The sequence below is a fragment of the Adiantum capillus-veneris genome, chromosome 8, assembly GCF_014529385.1.
Source record: "Adiantum capillus-veneris isolate H3 chromosome 8, ASM1452938v2, whole genome shotgun sequence".
Classification (NCBI taxonomy): domain Eukaryota; kingdom Viridiplantae; phylum Streptophyta; class Polypodiopsida; order Polypodiales; family Pteridaceae; genus Adiantum; species Adiantum capillus-veneris.
Window position 1 is genome coordinate 114,311,983 of NC_140938.1, and position 18,255 is coordinate 114,330,237.

The window sequence follows — 18,255 nt, forward strand, 5'->3', positions numbered from 1 at the left end:
TCTCACAACCAGAGGCCCGACGCCTTCTCGGATCACGTTTCGAATACATATCCCCCGACATCTTTGGTGAACCCGATGCGAAACGAGCTGGGGTGGGAGGTAAAGATGGAGATGCTAGAAAAATTGAAGCAGTTTATTGACGATTTCAATTTCAATGGATTTAATAAAATCTAGAAATTGCAAATTTGTCAAAAATGTTGGAATTAGTTCAAGGATATCTGTAGGAAGCGAAAGCCATGTAGATAAAAAAGCAGATTGATGATGTTGTAGAGATGGCACTTGATGTTGTATGGGAGCAGTATCATAATTTTTAGGGATATGATCCAAAAGGTTTTATTGCATGTTATGAAGTCGAGATGAAGAGCCAAAATGTTCCAAAAAATTGGATGATTGCATCTTTTGAAGAGGTTGTAAACTCAAATTTTAAAAAGCAAGTTCAAGAACTAACAGAATCATATCCCACACGGTGGGATTATTTTGCAGAGGAATTTATTTGCAACAGCTCAAGGATTCTAGATTTGGAAATAAAAGAGATTATTGAATGAATCCAGGTTGTCTTTAGTAAAGGTGAAGGGGATTAGATGCAGTTCCTCACCTATGATGAATTTTGGGAACATATTTCTGCAAGAAGCAAAGCCAAAGAAAATGCGGAATTGGAAGTAGCAGATTCAATTTCAAAGGAGCATATTTTGAGAAACATAGAAAAGGTAAACGACGAATTTAATGATGAAAGAGAATTATATGATTTTTTTTCAAAGATTTCTCACATGGATGATACCTCCAATAATGGTTCCAGTGAAGACATAAACTATACATCAAGTGGTTCACAAGCTGTTGACCTTGACATGGGTTATTCTGAAGGAGTTCATCAAGCGGATGAGCCTATAGGGTACTAATAAAACTATCAGCACTATAGCCAAGCAGGCCAACATGTTTGCTATAGATGATTGCATGAATAAAACTATTATATAAACAGTAGCTGATGAAGAGACCAAGATTGTGGACCCAGCACAGGATGAGCCTAAGAATGCCAATGAACTTATGATTGCTACTAGCGATATATTTGAAGATGCTATTATCATTGAACAAGATTCCATAATCGATGATCTCTTGACTAGACCTGAAGGAGATGATTATAACAGCATAGAAGAGCTTTCTAATGCATGTACTCGTTCAGAGGGGATTGCCAGATGAACCTTTACAGTGCTATGATGGATTACTAAGTAACATGGATGCAGATGAGGAAGCAGAGGATGACATGGATGAGTGTGAATATTGCCTAGATCATGTTGATTGTGAACAAATTATTGATAGGGATTCTACATATATGCGTGTACATTGGCTGCATGAGGAGATAACTCCTACAGAAGTTGATGAATGCTGATATTTTAAAGAGTGATTTTTATGAGGATTCTATGGGTGAAGATTTACAGGCTAAAGATGTTTTTCATGATCAAGTTGAAATTTGATCAAGTAAAAAGTCCTCTAATGATAGAGTTCCAGAGACTCCCAAGGTTTTTGGTGATGGCTATGAAGCTAGAGGGGGTGATGATGCTACCATCATTGATATTGCAAAAAGTGCACAGGGTTTTTCATTTCCTTGGAAAATGTGCCAAATGTGGCTGGATTTGGATGTTATTCCTATTGATGCTTATGTCAGTGATGTCCTGGCTGCCAGAAAGAGGGAGTCAGAATTCTTTAATACTTGCTAGTAATGAGCTTAAGTTGCCAAAAGCTTATGGGGTGTGGGTGCTACATTATGCTTCAAGAGAAGCTCTAGTATATTGTGGCATCCATCAATGCTATGTGATCTCAATGGTGTTTGATCTAGAAGATTTTAAGGATATTCATAAGCAAATTCAATATGGATGGATATTGTTAAGTATGCATAGTAATTGCGTGCTATTTGAACCAAGGGTAGCATATTTGCACCAGAAATGCTTGATGTTGATTGATACAGGAAATGTATGATCATATGGATATTATGATGCTCCACTGTGTGGGAAATTCCTTATTATTCCATTTGATCCTAGGGGCTACTAAAGTGCAAGTTGTAGATTCAAAGGATACCAGATGTGTCGTAGCAGGTTGCATGGTACAAGGTTTTGTTTTCTAGATTATGCTAAGTCAAAAGAGTTTTTGGTTATGCGATCAATGAGCTTACATGGCTAGCTTCCAATTAAAATCGTTGGACAATTGATAAAGTATCTTTGTATCTTTTAAGTTGGTTCTGCTACTAGAACTTGAAGTACAGGACTTGACGGCCATTCCGTGTCTAGATAGAGTAAGGCATACTTGAGCTTGATAGGGTTTGCTAAAGCGAGCTTGATGATCAAGCCGTGTGCATCATTAACTGGAGCACTTGAGTCTCATGTAGTGGAGCTCCACTCCCATGCTAATAAAGATACCAGGAAGATACACATCGAGCTTAGTTGAATCTTACTTGATGAATGATTACTAGTCAGGGCTTGCTAACAAGCTAGTTTTATGAGTAATGTATACCAGATGCGGCTTAAAAGGGCCAATAGATTCCTTAATGATGCTAAGAAAGAGTATGCTTAAAGTGCGCACATATGGGAGCTAATGATCTAGAACTGCAAAGCTTGAAGTGCTCTACCAGCCTGTATTTACGACTCTTGATTCGAGCTACTATGAAAAAGTTATGGCAGTTTGAAGTTTGAGTCAATTGCAGATCCGTATTGGATTAGGAAACTGCAACAATTGAGGGAACAAAAATGAAGTGAAATGCATGGGCCTGAAGTGCTCATTTTGTGGAGCGCGTTGGTCTTTATAGATTAGCACAATTGGAGATCTCGTCCCCAAGTTATTACTAGTTTAAGTTTCCCTAGGGGCAATTTCGTGCTAGGTGGGTCGCCTCGGTCGCTGTGCCATGTGGGAATTTTACAGCCTAGCAAGGGTTTGTATGGAGACTATGTGATGAGTGTAGGCTAAAGAACTTACAGATCACCAATCGGAGTATGGAGCACTATAAGAAATTAATGCTTGAATCGAGCAAGCATGAAGTCCCTCCCTCATCGAGCACAAGGCAAGCAACTCGTGATTGAAAAGGCAAGGAAATGGAGAAAGGAGGTTAAGCAAAGAAAGGAGCGAGCAGAGAAGGTATATATTAAGTGTGAATGGGATGTCATTTAAAAAACCATATGTACTAAGTTTTTTTGAGTGTGTTAAGTTCTCACTTCTGTAAATTTTAAGTCTAATTAAGAAAGACCTTTGTATAAATAAATATAACTGATCATCTCTTTGAAAGAGATCCTAGTATAAATAGTATATATTGCAACCATAAGTAGATATTATGTCTAAATTTATTATTATGTTATTTTAATATAGATTACCTAAAGAAAAGTATCTTAATTTATGATCATTTAATGAATTTCATATATTTTTCAACATCTAAGCATACTACATGGTTACAAATACATACCTTAATTACATTTATATATAATTCCTCTTTGTTATAATGTAAACACTAACTAAATGTAAAGTTCTCTCAATGTCTACGAAAAAATTTCTCTCATGACCCATTGGCATGCAAAGCAATTAGGTTAAAATCATAACCCAAGGTTGGTTGCAATGGGTCTACCAAGGCTTTGAGATCCATGATCTCCCACAAACAATGATGCACATCATATTGATGACATGGATGCAAATCTTGATGGATGGTTCCAAGAGTAATGAAGAGAAACTTAGTGAGAAACATTTTCTGTTGGGGTATAAAGCCCAATGTGGTCGCCCAGGTAAGTGGGCAGGCCGCCAGGTATGTACACATATTCTTTTGTAAAAACCTAATAAGAACTCACTATACTCAACACATTACAGTAGAGCGAGTTCACCATATCGTCGTGCTCTTCTTCTCGCACTCTCTCTCGCGTCACACTTCCGCTCGTACTCCTTCAACTGTTATCAAAGCTCAGATCGAGGCTCGGGGCAGCATTTGCAGGTAGCCAGAGTCACTTGCTCAGACTGGAGTGAGATTCGACAGGCGAAGACACGGCCCCAAATCTTGTGGGAGAGGTCGAAGGGCTTGGTGTTCTCAAAATTTCATTCTGAGGTCATCTCGGCCACCGTTTGGCTTCGACAAAGTTCTGCGCAGGCCATTTTCGACTACGTGGTCTCAGCGGGTGCAGATCCGACTCTGCAAATTGGGGGTTTCGGCCTACGACTGCAGGTGCTGAGGATATCGGCACTCCCAGAGTGTTGATTTGTGGCTGTCTACACATCGAAGGACGGCTCACAGTTCTTGAAGGCGTGTCACATACGACACGGGCGCATCTACACACAGATTGTAGCCTACATCCACTAGTTCATCAGGTAGCTTGTGTTTGCTGCTTGATATTCCAGATTTCATCCTAACATTGTAGGTACTTCCACATGGGATGTATTGTCAGAGATGATGTATGTCTGTTGAGGGTTTGCTGGCTGTGAGTCACGCAGCAAACAACCGCCGCAGCGGTTACAGCATATAGTGGGAAATTTGTGGATGTATGATTTTGTGGGAAGTCTATGTATTGTCAGATTTACTACAGCCTTTGTTGAGGGTTGAGTGAGGTTTTATTGAGCTGGGGGATTCTCGAATGTTGAGATCCTTTCGGTGATACAGGTCTTGGAGCGATCCCTCGAGCACCCTTAGATAGGCAGCTAGGATGTATTGACTGTGAGTTAGACAGTTGGGATTGCATCTATGCTTTACTGCCGTTGAGGCCTTGTCGCAGTCTATGCTTACAGGACAGTGACAAGACAGTGAGAGACAGTACAGGTGCAGGACAGGTTTACACGCAGCTTACAGTGTCAGAGAGACAGTGTTTTTTGAGCTGTTTTTTGGTCTGTTTTTGAGGACACCAGAGACATTTACAAAGGAGACTCTGCCAAAATTTCTGCAGAATCTGAAGCTTTCTTGGTTCATTTGACAGGTTGATATTCGTTCAGAGGTCAGTTTACAGGGGAAACTCTGCCGAATTTTTCCCAGGAAAGTAAACTACTGTGAAGCGTAGCTATGGCTGGATCATAGGACATTGCTCTTTACAATATCAAGAAGCTGGATGGAACCAATTTCCCATTGTGGAAGAAGCATATTTGGCACGTGTTGGTACAAAAGAAGCAGATAAAACCTATAAAGCTCAAGGGGATAAAACCACAAGAAATGGACGAAGATGAATGGAGCGAAATGGATGAATTGGCACTTTCTACCATTATGCTGACTTTGGAAGAAAGCGTTTACTTCAATGTAGCAGACGAGATGTCGGCTTATGAAGCATGGACAAAGCTGAGTGATCTTTATGAGAAGCAGAGTGCAGCTTCATAGGTATACTGTCTTAAGAAGCTTGTTGACTTGAAGATGAAAGAAGGGACACCTATGTCCAATCATCTGAATGAATTCAACACCATCTACAGTCAGTTGTCAGCTCAAGGTGTCAAGTTTGATGAACCTGCTAGACCTATGTTCCTGTTGATCACATTGCCGGAAAGTTGGGACACTTTTCGCACAGCTTTGAGTAATTCTGCACCTCCAGATGGTTTGAACATAGTAGGTGTAGAAGGAAGTCTGCTTACTAAAGAAACCAATAGAAAGACAATGGACAAAGGCAAAGGAACAGCCTTAGTTGTCAGGGGAAGGACCAAAGAAAAGTACAAAGGTGGAAAGAGGAATCAGTCTCGTAGCAAGTCCCGCAGTGCTAAAGGCAAGAGTGACATAGAATGCTACCATTGTGGTAAGAAGGGTCAAATGAAAAGAGACTGCAGATAATGGAAAGCAGAAAAAGGCAAAGAGAAAGTTGAAGACCATGGTGGGAAGAACAAGTCCTCATTGAAGATTCAAGAAATAAATGTGACAAACACTGTTGCAAAGGATGACAGTCTAGTGTTAGGATACATCTACTTCTTGAAGAATACAATGAACTCAGCTCTTCTTACAGCATCTGATGGAAATGCACTGAGTGACTGGATTATAGACTCAGGTGTATCACTTCATGTGTCTCCAAACAAGGAGTGGTTTACCTCTTATGTGACCACTAAAGATCATGTTCGGCTAGGCAATGGGCAGACATGTGAGATCTTAGGTGTTGGAGATGTTCAATTGAAGTTTCAGAATGGGTCTTCTTTCACGCTGAAGAATGTGAGACATGTTCCCGCAATTACAAAGAGCTTGATCAACACAGGTTTACTTGATGATGCTGGCTACGTCACCACTTTTGGACAAAACATGTGGAAGATATCCAAGGGTTTGATGACAGTAGCACATGGAGTAAAGTCTGGAGGACTTTACATGATTTATGTATCAAATGTCTCTAAAAATGTAATCAATGTAACCGAGCAGCCAAACGTTTCTTTGTGGCATAGCCGGTTAGGACATATGTCCAAGAAGGGAATGGAAATCTTGTCTCGTTCTGGTTATTTGCCTGGCTTTTCATTTAATGATTTTGAATTCTGTGAACATTTTCTTTATGGTAAGAAAACACAGCAGCCACATAAGCATAGAAGCAATAGAAGAGATACACAGTTGGCACTTGTTCATAGTGATTTGTGTGGACCTATGCCTAACCTATCTCTAGGGGGAGCGTCTTACTTTATGACATTTATAGATGATTACTCGAGGAAAGTATGGGTTTACTTTTTCAAGCACAAGGATGAAGCGTTTAGTGTTTTCAAAATGTTTGTGACACTTGTGGAGAATCAGAGTGGCAAGAAGCTTAAATGCTTACGCACTGACAATGGTGGAGAGTATGTTTCAAAGGCCTTTCAAGACTTTTGTGAGTCAAAAGGTATAAAATGTGAACAATCCTCCTCAAAATGGTGTTGCTGAGAGGATGAATAGGACCATACAAGAGAAGGTCAGAAGTATGTTGTCCAATGCACAGCTGCCAAATGGGTTTTGGGCTGAAGCTGTATCAACAGCTGTTCATCTTATAAATAGATCTCCTAGCAAGGTTTTGCAGAAGGATTCAGTGCCAGAGATGGTATGGTCAGGCAAAATTCCCTCATACAAGCATCTCAGAGTCTTTGGCTGTGAGGCATATACTCACGTTCCAAAGGAATTTAGGAACAAACTTGAGCCAAAGAGTAGAAAGTGCATCTTTCTAGGCTATGGTAATTCTGGTGAGATGGGGTACAGACTGTGGGATCCCGAATCCAGAAAGGTTATCCGTAGCAATGATGTTCACTTTAATGAATCCAAATATCATTCTAAGCCAGAGAGGGTTGAGGAGATTAGAAGAGTTGTCTTCCAAGAAGATGGACCTGCACGTGCAAGACAAAATGTTAGGGCTCAAGAGGAGCAAGGAGAGGATAGATTGGAACCACAGGTTGTGGCTGAGCCTGAGCCACCTATTGTGCGTAGATCTGGACGTATCACGTGACCTCCTGATCGGTTTGTTCCATCTATGAACTATGTCATGTTGACTGATTGAAATGAGCCTTCATGTTACAAGGAAGCAGTGCAAATGAAGGACTCCGGGAATTGGCAATTGGCCATGCAGTCAAAGATGACAGCTCTGCATAAAAACCAGACATGGAAGCTAGTTAAATTACCACAGGGCAAAAAGGCTCTACCTTGTAAATGGGTTTACAGGTATAAGATCACCGCTCATGATAGTCAACCAAAGTACAAAGCAAGGCTTGTTGCCAAGGGCTTTAAGCAAGAACAAGGCATTGACTTTGATGAAGTCTTCTCTCCGGTGGTCAAGATGACTACATTGAGATGCTTTCTTGCATTGGTTGCCATATTAGATTTGGTGTTGCACCAAATGGATGTCAAGACAACGTTCTTGCATGGTGATTTAGATGTGGAAATTTACATGCAGTAGCCAGAAGGGTTTGTTGAGAAAGGCAAGGAAGATTTGGTATGCCAGTTGTTAAAGAGTCTTTATGGCTTAAAACAATTAGCGAGGGCATGGTACCATAAATTCCACAAGTTTATGCTTTCTGAAGGCTACAAACGTAGTGAGTTCGATCACTGTCTATATACAAAGAAGGCTAAGGATGGTAGTCGGCTGATCCTTATTTTGTATGTGGATGACATGTTGATTGCTGGCAAGCACTTGGAAGAAATTTCAGCTTTGAAGTCAAAGATGGCAAAATCGTTTGACATGAAAGACATGGGTGAGGCAAGTCATATACTTGGTATGCGCATTGAGAGAGACAGATCAAAGAAGTTGATTTGGTTATCTCAAACAGAGTATATTGACAAGGTTTTGCAATGTTTCAATATGGAGAAGGGAAAGGCATTGAGTGTTCCATTGCCACCATATGTGAAACTTAGCAAACAAGATTGTCCTGTGTCTGAGGAAGAACATGATGAAATGGATAAGATTCCATATGCTTCTGTAGTGGGTAGTTTGATGTATGCAATGATTGCTACTCGCCCAGACATTGCATTTGCAGTGGGAGTAGTAAGTCGATACATGTCAAACCCAGGCAAGAAACATTGGGAGGAAGTGAAAGGAATATTGAGATACCTGAAAGCTACAAAGAGTATGAGTATATGCTATGGGGTTCAGGAGCTAAGTGTAAAGGGTTTTACAGACTCAGATTATGCAGGTGACTTAGACAACCGAAGGTCTACGTCAAGGTATGTCTTTACATTGGCTGGTGGAGCAGTATCATGGCGTTTTAGATTACAAGATTGTGTTACTCAGTCTACAACAGAGGCTGGATATGTTGCAGCATCAGAGGCATGCAAAGAATCAATTTGGCTTAATCGACTAGTAACAGATTTGGGAATCAAAGAAGAGATGCCTGTGTTATATTGTGATAGTCAGAGTGCTATAAAACTGGCTCGCAATCCAGTTAATCACTCAAAGACAAAGCATGTGGATGTGAAGTATCATTTCATCAGGGAAATGCTCGAGGATAAGCAAATTTAGCTTGTCAAAGTTCACACCACAGAAAATCCTACTGATCTACTTACAAAAGGACTTCCCTCAGAGAGCTTTGCGCACTTTCACAAGCAGTTAGGTGTAGGGTAGTACATCACTTCTCTACATCTCTTGTATATTAGCTTGTATAGTAGCTTCTCTCACACTTAAAGTACCACATTGGACTTTAAGTGGGAGGTTGTTGGGGTATAAAGCCCAATGTGGTCGTCTAGGTAAGTGGGCGGGCCGCCAGGTATGTACACATATTCTTTTGTAAAAACCTAATAAGAACTCACTATACTATACACATTACAGTAGAGCGAGTTCACCATATCGTCGTGCTTTTCTTCTCCCACTCTCTCTCGCGTCACACTTCCGCTCGTACTCCTTCATTTTCAACAAGCAAGGATTTGTTTATCCTACATGCTGTATAAATACAAACATAGCACACCCTGAAAACTACAAAGGCAATGCCCTCATTTACTCTTTTTATGCCTTTCGTCGATCCCATCTTGAATAGCGTAGAAAATGCTCAGCTAAGCTATTAGATAGGCATTTCCAAGTTCCATCCTGAAAAAATGCATGGGAAATGCGCAAGGAAAAATGTCCACTTGAGAGAAGCTACATGCACAAGACAAAAAGGAGATGCACACCTTGATGTTTTGCATAATCAAACATTTTCTAAGCTCATTAGTGTTTGAAACCTAGAATTGTACACAGGACCATACTCACAATCTTCAAAAGTAATAAATTGTGCTACTTATAATCAATAATGAATGAGCTACCTTATCATATCCTCACCAAGTGTAATTTCAAAAGGAGAACATGTGGCTATGATGAAACGATTACTTGACACATGCATGCAAAGCAAGCACCCAACTAGTACATTTAGGAAAAAATTCATATCATTTTGCAATGTACAAGCCAATTTTCTCTCGACCTTGCAAAGGTGATACTTAAAGGATCTCCCACAAGCAATGCAGTTGAAACAAAGCTTTCCAACACTAGCAGTCTATCCAAGTCGAACACTGGCTCCATATACAACAGAGCACTTGCATGTGTAGAAATGGTGAATCTTCACTTTGGGCAACCATGTATTCAATTATGTGAGTAAGAAGGTAGCTACTGAATCTCAAAGCTTACCAAACAAGAACCATATGAACTAGTACAACAACATCACAATCCCCATATGACTTGCTGCAAATACAAATTGACAACTCAATCAACTTGAGAGAGCTAACCTTATAATAATCCTTAAAATATACGCGGTACTTAAAGCAACTCCCACAAGCGATATAGCTGCAAAAAATCCTTCCAAAACTAGCTATGCATCCAAGTCAAACTTTAGATCAACATACAGTAGAGATCTTGTACATGTAGAATTGACGGGTCATATTTTGAGATAAGCTTAAGTCTTGCATGTCTTTCTTGACTGCCACCTTCGTGGGATTTGATATTTACGTAATCAAGTAAAATTTCTTGTGATTACTAAGTGCTATTATCATATTAACATAATGACAGTTAACATGATCACAATGAATCTCGTTAAGGGTGATATGATAACCCACAAAAAGCCATTAGGATTTCAGTTTTTCCCAGCGAGCCAGTCAAAAAATATGAAATATCAACAGGCTCGCCAAGAATAACCAAAAGCTCAGTGGGCCAGCAACTTGGTAAATAGGTGGGCTTACCAGGGTCCACGAGGTAGCATTTTTTGAGCCTTCAAGAGAGACAAATCTCGAGAGAGAGAGAGAGAGAGAGAGAGAGAGAGAGAGAGAGAGAGAGAGAGAGAGAGAGAGAGAGAGAGAGAGAGAGAGAGAGAGAGAGAGAGATTGACCACAACCTCTGTAGGTATGTCAAGACGAGAGAGGGAGTGAGGCGGTCGTGTAGGAGCTTGTTCTAAGTCTCAATGTGTGGCAATAGTAGAGTACCTAATCACACTACTTGTGTATTTGTGTTGTGTGGTAGCATGCCTTGTGTTGTATTGTACAATAATAACAAGGTATGTTATCACACAATGTGGGTGTGTGAATTAGTTGTTCTATAGAACAATGCTTTCCACGGGGGCATCACCTCGGTGTCGAGGGATATGTGTTTGAAACATTGTTAGTAGCAAGCTAACACGGACCATTTTTTGGAGTTCTCTTTGTAAAATATTTATTTATTTTGATAAATTGGGAATATTGTAACTCATATTTTCTCGGATAGACTCTGTAATTAATGAGCCAGGGCTACAAGTTTCTGGATTGTATCAGCCAGTCATTACCCAGCTTTGGTAGAACTCTAGATTATTAGTTTTGACCACCCAAAAACCTTGGCTAAGGTATAAAAGCCAATTTTTATAAGTTTTTGGGTAAGAAACACACAACGTGAGCTAAAGGCGCTCACTTCTCTCCTTCTCGCGCTTCCTACTTCCTCTCCGGTTGTCACATTGTGATTGTGTTTGTTGCATTACAACCGCAGGTAAGAGCTCTACGCATTGATGTAAGCCATTCACAGTATTTCGTAGCTTTTGGCGTCGTCGACCTAATTTTATCATAACTAGGAATTTATAGTTTTAAATAAAAAACTAAGCATAGGCGGGGTATTGGGGCATCATTGCTAAGCATTTAGATGCATTCTGGGTCAAAAACGACTAGGTCAAAATACCACTACTATTAATAATCGCAATTTTGAAAATTGACCTAAAGTGGGATTTGAGACCATAAGTATGTGTGCTTAAGTCTTATAAACTTGTCCTAGAAGTTTCGTTATGTTTGGATGTCATTTGATGCTGTAACGAATGTGATTTGCTCGCCACCCGATGACGGATTGGCTTTTGGTGATTTCAGTCACTTGAGTGTAGCTTGAGTTAGATGCTAATTGTTAGTTGTTTTCCGAGAGATTGACAACCTCTTGTAGCCTCTATGCACTAGTCAAGCCAGCTTCATTCCATGGTTTGACAATTTAATCGTGGTTCTCACTAATACTGCAATAAGATATGATGGTGAGGATAGACATGCGTCCCACATTTGGCGCCGTTGTCGGGGATCGAAGAGACCTAAACTAGGGAGAAACACAAGCGTCTTGTGTAGTTGTCCTTTAACTTCCTCTAGGTTCGCCTAGAGTTCAAAACTTTCTTTTAGAAACCGCATAGCTACTGGATTGAAAATTGTGACTAAAATTGCAAAGTTAGTCTGCAGACAGATGATTGATGACCATTTGACCAAAAAATTATCCAAACTTGATGAAACTTGGCTAGTGACCTTAACTAAATGTGCTTAAGAGATCTGTGTCAAAGTTGGGACAAAAACTTGCAAAAATCTAGCTGAAGTAAATAATCGTGATTATTTACATCTGCTTCAAAACTTGATGATTTTGCAAAGTTGAGTATACTACAAGGTCAAGCACATCAATTAGACCTCACAAATCAATTTTGGTGAAATTTGGATCCCAAAAGTGAGACTTAAGCCAGATTCTCAAAGTCAGAGTCTGCGGACACCAAACAGTTGATAAACTTGATCAGATTTGGTCCAAACTTGTTGAAACTTGTCCAAAGACTTTAACAAGTTGTATACTTGCCAAACCAATCAAAAAAGTTCAAAAAAATGATAAAAGTTATTTACTTTTTCTATCTAGAGACATCAATTTTGACTTTTGAACTTATACAATGATAGACCAACACAATATAAAGCCACAGGAAAATTTTGGGTTCAATTGGATCAAAATTGATACATGTACACTTAGTTTATAGGTTGCATATCAAACCTTTGAAATTTTGCTAAAGTCGAATTTGAAAGTCAAATCTTGACTCTCATAGCTCGATTTGAAGTGATACACAAAGACCAATCATGAGAGTAGCAAAACCTCTACTTTCTTTATAGAAGAATAGCTAACTTGATCAAATTTGTACAGGAATCAGGTGGCAGACGAGGAATCTTTAGAGAGTTGCAATTGAATCAAGTGGAAATTGATGACAAGTCAAACCAAGGTGAGTACTCTATTGAGGGCCTTATAAGTCTATATAAACCTTAGATTTGGTCGGTGTACTAGGAAATCAGGGCATACTCGGAGAAACCTCCATTAGAGTATCCACCGAAGAAAGCGTGAATCAAGGCAATTCCTTGCACACAATTCTTGAAGAAGTTTGAGACACTTTTTCAGATTCAACATCCGAAATTTCTTCTTACTCGACTCACTCGAAAACCGGAATGATAGTGTGCTATAAGCATATACTATCTTTTTACAAGACTAACTGTCATGGAGCCCAGGTTTACTTGAACCCTAACAAGCAGTATGCTACTCGCATTGATGACCATGCATTGCAACAAAAAAGGGGGTTATCGACGTATATAGGGACGCTAAACGTCGCTATACGCGTCGATATATGCGTCCCTGTGAAACAGTCACAAAGAGCGTCGATATACGCGTGGAAAGGCTTTATTAGCGATGTGGATAGCGATGCGTATATTGACACTGGTATAGACGGGTATAGCGACGCGTATATCGACGACCATAACAGTAAAAATTTTTCTTGGGCAGAGGGCAGGTAGCCTAGCCTGTGCCCAATGAAAATATAGACACATGCACCACAGCCAGACTTCCTGCCCTCTGCCCAAGAAAGCGAGCGCCACCAAAATCAACCGTGCTCCCACAAAAATTTCGGCAGAGTTCCCTTCGTTTTTACATAAACTTTTCAAAAAAAAAAATCATGTATACGCCTCCTACATGCTATCCATGTAGGATCTCACATGAGATTTAAGTCCAAATGACCATAACGAACCATAACCATAACTTAAAACCATAACCGACCAATATAACCACTTTGATCATAACCAGAAACAAAATTAACAATAACCATAAGCATAACCAGAAAGTTAAACATAACCAGAAACAAAACCTGAACCATAACTATGTCTATACAAGAATAGGAGAAATAACCATGTCTATACAATAACAATAATCATAACCATATATATATGTCTATACAAAAGGAGACACAGAAGTGTGTCTGTGTCTCACAAAGCACATATATGAAATCCGGGCCATTGATGACTAGGCGTCACAACCTGCACATAGGACAACTCACAAAATTAGTATTCACATATACTTACTTAATTAAATCAACTCACACATATTAACGTCTCACCTCAAGCGATCAGCGAAACTGTAAGGCCGCCCAGTCTACAGGCTCTCTGAAGCATCAAGATCATTCAATACTTCATAGATAACTGTGCGATATCCATCTGACTCCTCCTGACGTGTTGGGGCTCGATGCATCGCAAGATTCTGCGTTTATCCAAAAATCAGAGTAATAAGAATACATGATTCATCGCGTTTTAAAAAATGTCATAGTTAAGATTGGATTAGAAACTCACAAACTCATAGCGAAAGGTGTCGAAGCCTCCACTTCCAAGATGAGATGTCCCCCTGGTCATCTGTCGTTTCTGCGTAGCCTCACCCTGCTGTCTGAACCGCGTGGCCGCTGTCCGTTCATTCTCCCTGATCTGAAGCCACATCTCGTGTGAGATGCCCGAAGGCTTCGGCAAGCCGGTCCTGAAAGCCTTCCGAGCCGCATCTCGTTGATGTTTCACGGTGTCCCGTGCAACAACCTTGATCCAGCTCCTCGGAACAACGTCAAAACCCGGAGCACGTTGGTACTCTCTCAGAATGGTCTCCACTATGTAAGTGACTTTGTCCTTTTCCTGCCGATCCCAAGATGTCAGAATGCTGGTCGAAAACTGTAGCTTCGCAAGCTGGTGAATCCGCTGTATCATCTCAGTCACGACTCTATCCATGTCAACAGAACCATTTGGCCGTACAATATAGATCTTGGAGTCACTAGGATCGTGTGCCCCCCAAGGTGTCCGAGGTGTGCCAAGAGGTGTGTCGAGAGGTGTGCCTGGGTAGGACGGGGGTGGTGAGTGAGGAGGGGTCGAAACATCTGTGGACCCTCCTCCACAGCAACCACCACCTCCACCTGACGATCACCAAGATCGGCGTGTGCGCCTTTGCTACGGAGATGAGGACGTACCCGCCTCTGCCCCACCCTTAGGTGTCGTAGCGGCCGTGATGGGAGAAGCAGTCATCGTACCATAGGCGTCCCCCCCACATAGGCTTCCCCCCCCCCCCCCCCCCCCCCTTAGGTGTCCCCCCCTAGGCGTCGGACCCTCGAGTGTGAAGCCCGGAGGCGTAGTACCCGTGCCTCTGGCTACCTAGTACTGAGAAGCCTTTGCCATCTGAGAAGGTGTCATCCGTGTAACGAAGCCCATGAATGGATCTGCACTCATGGAAGCGGGATCTGGAATCTCGTCTGCCATACTAAAGTCCTGCAGAATTAAAGTAAAATAAAGCGTCAGAACACAATTGTTTAAATTAACTTTAAGCTTAATTTTAAATCAAAGTCTTCACACAAACACTTACAGGCCTAGGCCTCGACGAGTGAGGCATCATCAATAAGATCTTGCACCGTTTCATCGTCTATCTCTAATTGCAAACATAACTCTGCCCCAACTCGTTCTGGCAGATTGTCTTCATCCATTACATCTTCATCTACAAGTGTCAATTCTGGCTCGTCTGCATGATCCCTCGTATATCTGTCAGCTTCCTCTGCCATACCTTCATCCATCTCATCTAATGTCACAGTAGTATGGACGGCGTCTGACTGACTTTCCTCCAGGAGATCTTGCCCTTCAAATACTTGTTTATTTTTTGGAGCAACCTGAACCACAAACCACCATTGTCGCTCTCGAGGGTCTGGAACAAAGACCACTTGCTCGCAATGTTCGGGGAGAGCAAATGTGTCGCTCGCATCTGTCCAAACCTTTGTAGAATCTATTTGCACAAGTTTGTTTCCATCTCTGCGTACCATTGCATTGCGACCAAAATTAATCACCTTGAACCACTTCACATCCAACAAAAACATCTCAAACCGCCTGAAGCTTACTTTCAGGATATCTGACACCAGACCACAATAATCTAGGTTGCTAGTGCTCTCATTCGTGTCTCTGGCACTAGCCCTGCTCTTTTGCATGAAACTAACAATTACCCCACTGTCAAACGTGTTTCTTCTGCTATCAATTTGTTGTGTTCTGAAATGCTTTCCATGCGACCACAGTGCGATGTATGTATGATACTTCTAGTCACATCCAATAGCCAGCTCTTCCTCTTCTAGAGATATGGGTTCTGCGATCTGTCGAGCTGCTCTCATTGTCTTTTCCAACCATGCCATTGTAGGGAATTCAGGTAGAGGAACGAGATAGTCTGGCAAGGGTAAACCTCTAGTCGTTCGGCTTCGCCTGAATCCTGTCTCTCCCTATTGCGTCTCTCTTTCTCTTCTTCGTACCTTTCAAGCCAAGGCAAAGTGCTTGCGAATAGCGAGAATTTTGTAAATCAAGAACCATTACCAAAAGCTTCTTCGTATCCTGGCCAATCATGCATAGTCCACATAAGAAGTCCATGGATCCTTGCATGCTGTTGTCCTAGTGGTTCAACCGCATCTGCTATGTTGATCCCATGCCATAACTCCTGGAGCTCGTCAGCTAGTGGAGCTAGATAAACATCCATGTTTTTTGCCTTGAACTTACCAGGTACAATCAAGCTTAATATCAAATGACCCTTCTTGATGGCAAGCCACGGTGGGAGGTTGTAATTGATAAGGCACACAGGCCAAGTGCTCCATGACGAGCTTCTCAAGCCAAATGGATTGACTCCATCCATTGCCATGCCCAAATGAAAATTGCGTGGTTCACTCTTAAAATGTGGCCAGGTATCTTCAATGTGTCTCCAGGCCTTTGAATCAGTAGGCACCCTAAATGTTGCATAAGTGGATCTATTAGTAGAATGCCACCGCATCAACTTTGCAATGGAACCACAACGAAACATGCTTTTTATCCTAGGAATAATAGGGAAATTCTGCAACACTTTAGCTGGCACTGTCTCGCCAACTAGCGCATTGCTCTGCACCTAGGACACGACAGACAATCTACGAATTCATTGTGAAAAAGAATGCAATCATTTGGACATGCATGAATCTTGTTGTAGTCCAAGCCAACTGAGGTCAATGGTTGCTTTGTGTCTGGTCTGAAGGGGGGCATTTCATTGCCAGCCGTTGGGAGAAGTTGCTCCCGCAACAACCACTACAACACAACATGGAGATATCGACGCGCGTATATTGACGAAATTAGCGGGCGTCGATATACGCGTCTCAATGTACGTTGATATACGCGTGGAAAGGATTTACTTCCCACGCATATATCGACGCCTATAGCGACGCAAAAAAAATTGGGGGAAAAAAGAGAAACCCGCGAGCAGCAGGGGCCATTTTTGCCTGCGCTCTGCTCAAATCTTGGTCTCCACCTTCTGCGCAGGTATTATGCCCCCCCCCCCCCCCCCCCCCAACCCCTCTCTCTCTCTCTCTACATCGTGTGTGTGTGTAGGAAAGAGAGAGAGAGAGAGAGAGAGAGAGAGAGAGAGAGAGAGAGAGAGAGAGAGAGAGAGAGAGAGCGGTGTGTGTGTGTGTGTGTGTGTAGGAAAGAGAGAGAGAGGTGGGTGTGTGCGTGTGTGTGTAGGAAATAGAGAGAGAGAGAGAGAGAGAGAGAGAGAGAGAGAGAGAGAGAGAGAGAGAGAGAAATGTGTGTGTAGGTAATCAAAGAGAGAGAGAGAGAGAGAGTGAGAGAGAGAGAGAGAGAGAGAGAGAGAGAGAGAAATGTGTGTGTGTAGGTAATCAAAGAGAGAGAGAGAGAGAGAGAGAGAGAGAGAGAGAGAGAGAGAGAGAGAGAGAGAGAGAGAGAGAGAATTAATGTATGCTTAGGAAATTAAAATTAAAGAGAGAAATGAAATAAAATGTTATATTAACGTCTTCGAAAGGGCAAAGTGACCTATGAGACATGAGACAAGAAAGTTACAATGTGATGGATATGATACAAAGTCAGAGTAAGAAGATGACAAAAAAAATATTATGGAATCCTAAACTGCTGGGTATGGACTAAACGGTTAAACCAGCTAGTTGGGATAGGTAGATCTTAGGAGATCCAGCAACTGTCACTGGCGGATCTCATCAATCTCCTCCATGGTCAGTAGTTTGACCGGGCGTTATGCATGTCGAGGCAAAGTGACCTAGGTAGATCCTCTGATACAGCCTCTGTCGATGTTGTGTAGTCCTCCGCAGTCGTGGACATCTAGATATCCCTAGCTCAGTCGCTCGTTCGATCAGTAGAGAGATAGGGAAGTAGAGAGAGAGAGAGAGAGAGAGAGAGAGAGAGAGAGAGGTAAGTAGAGAGAGAGAGAGATAGGAAATAAGGAGATAGAGAAAGAGAGTTATATATATATATATAGAGAGAGAGAGAGAGAGTTATATATATATATATATATATATATATATATATATATATATATATATATATATATA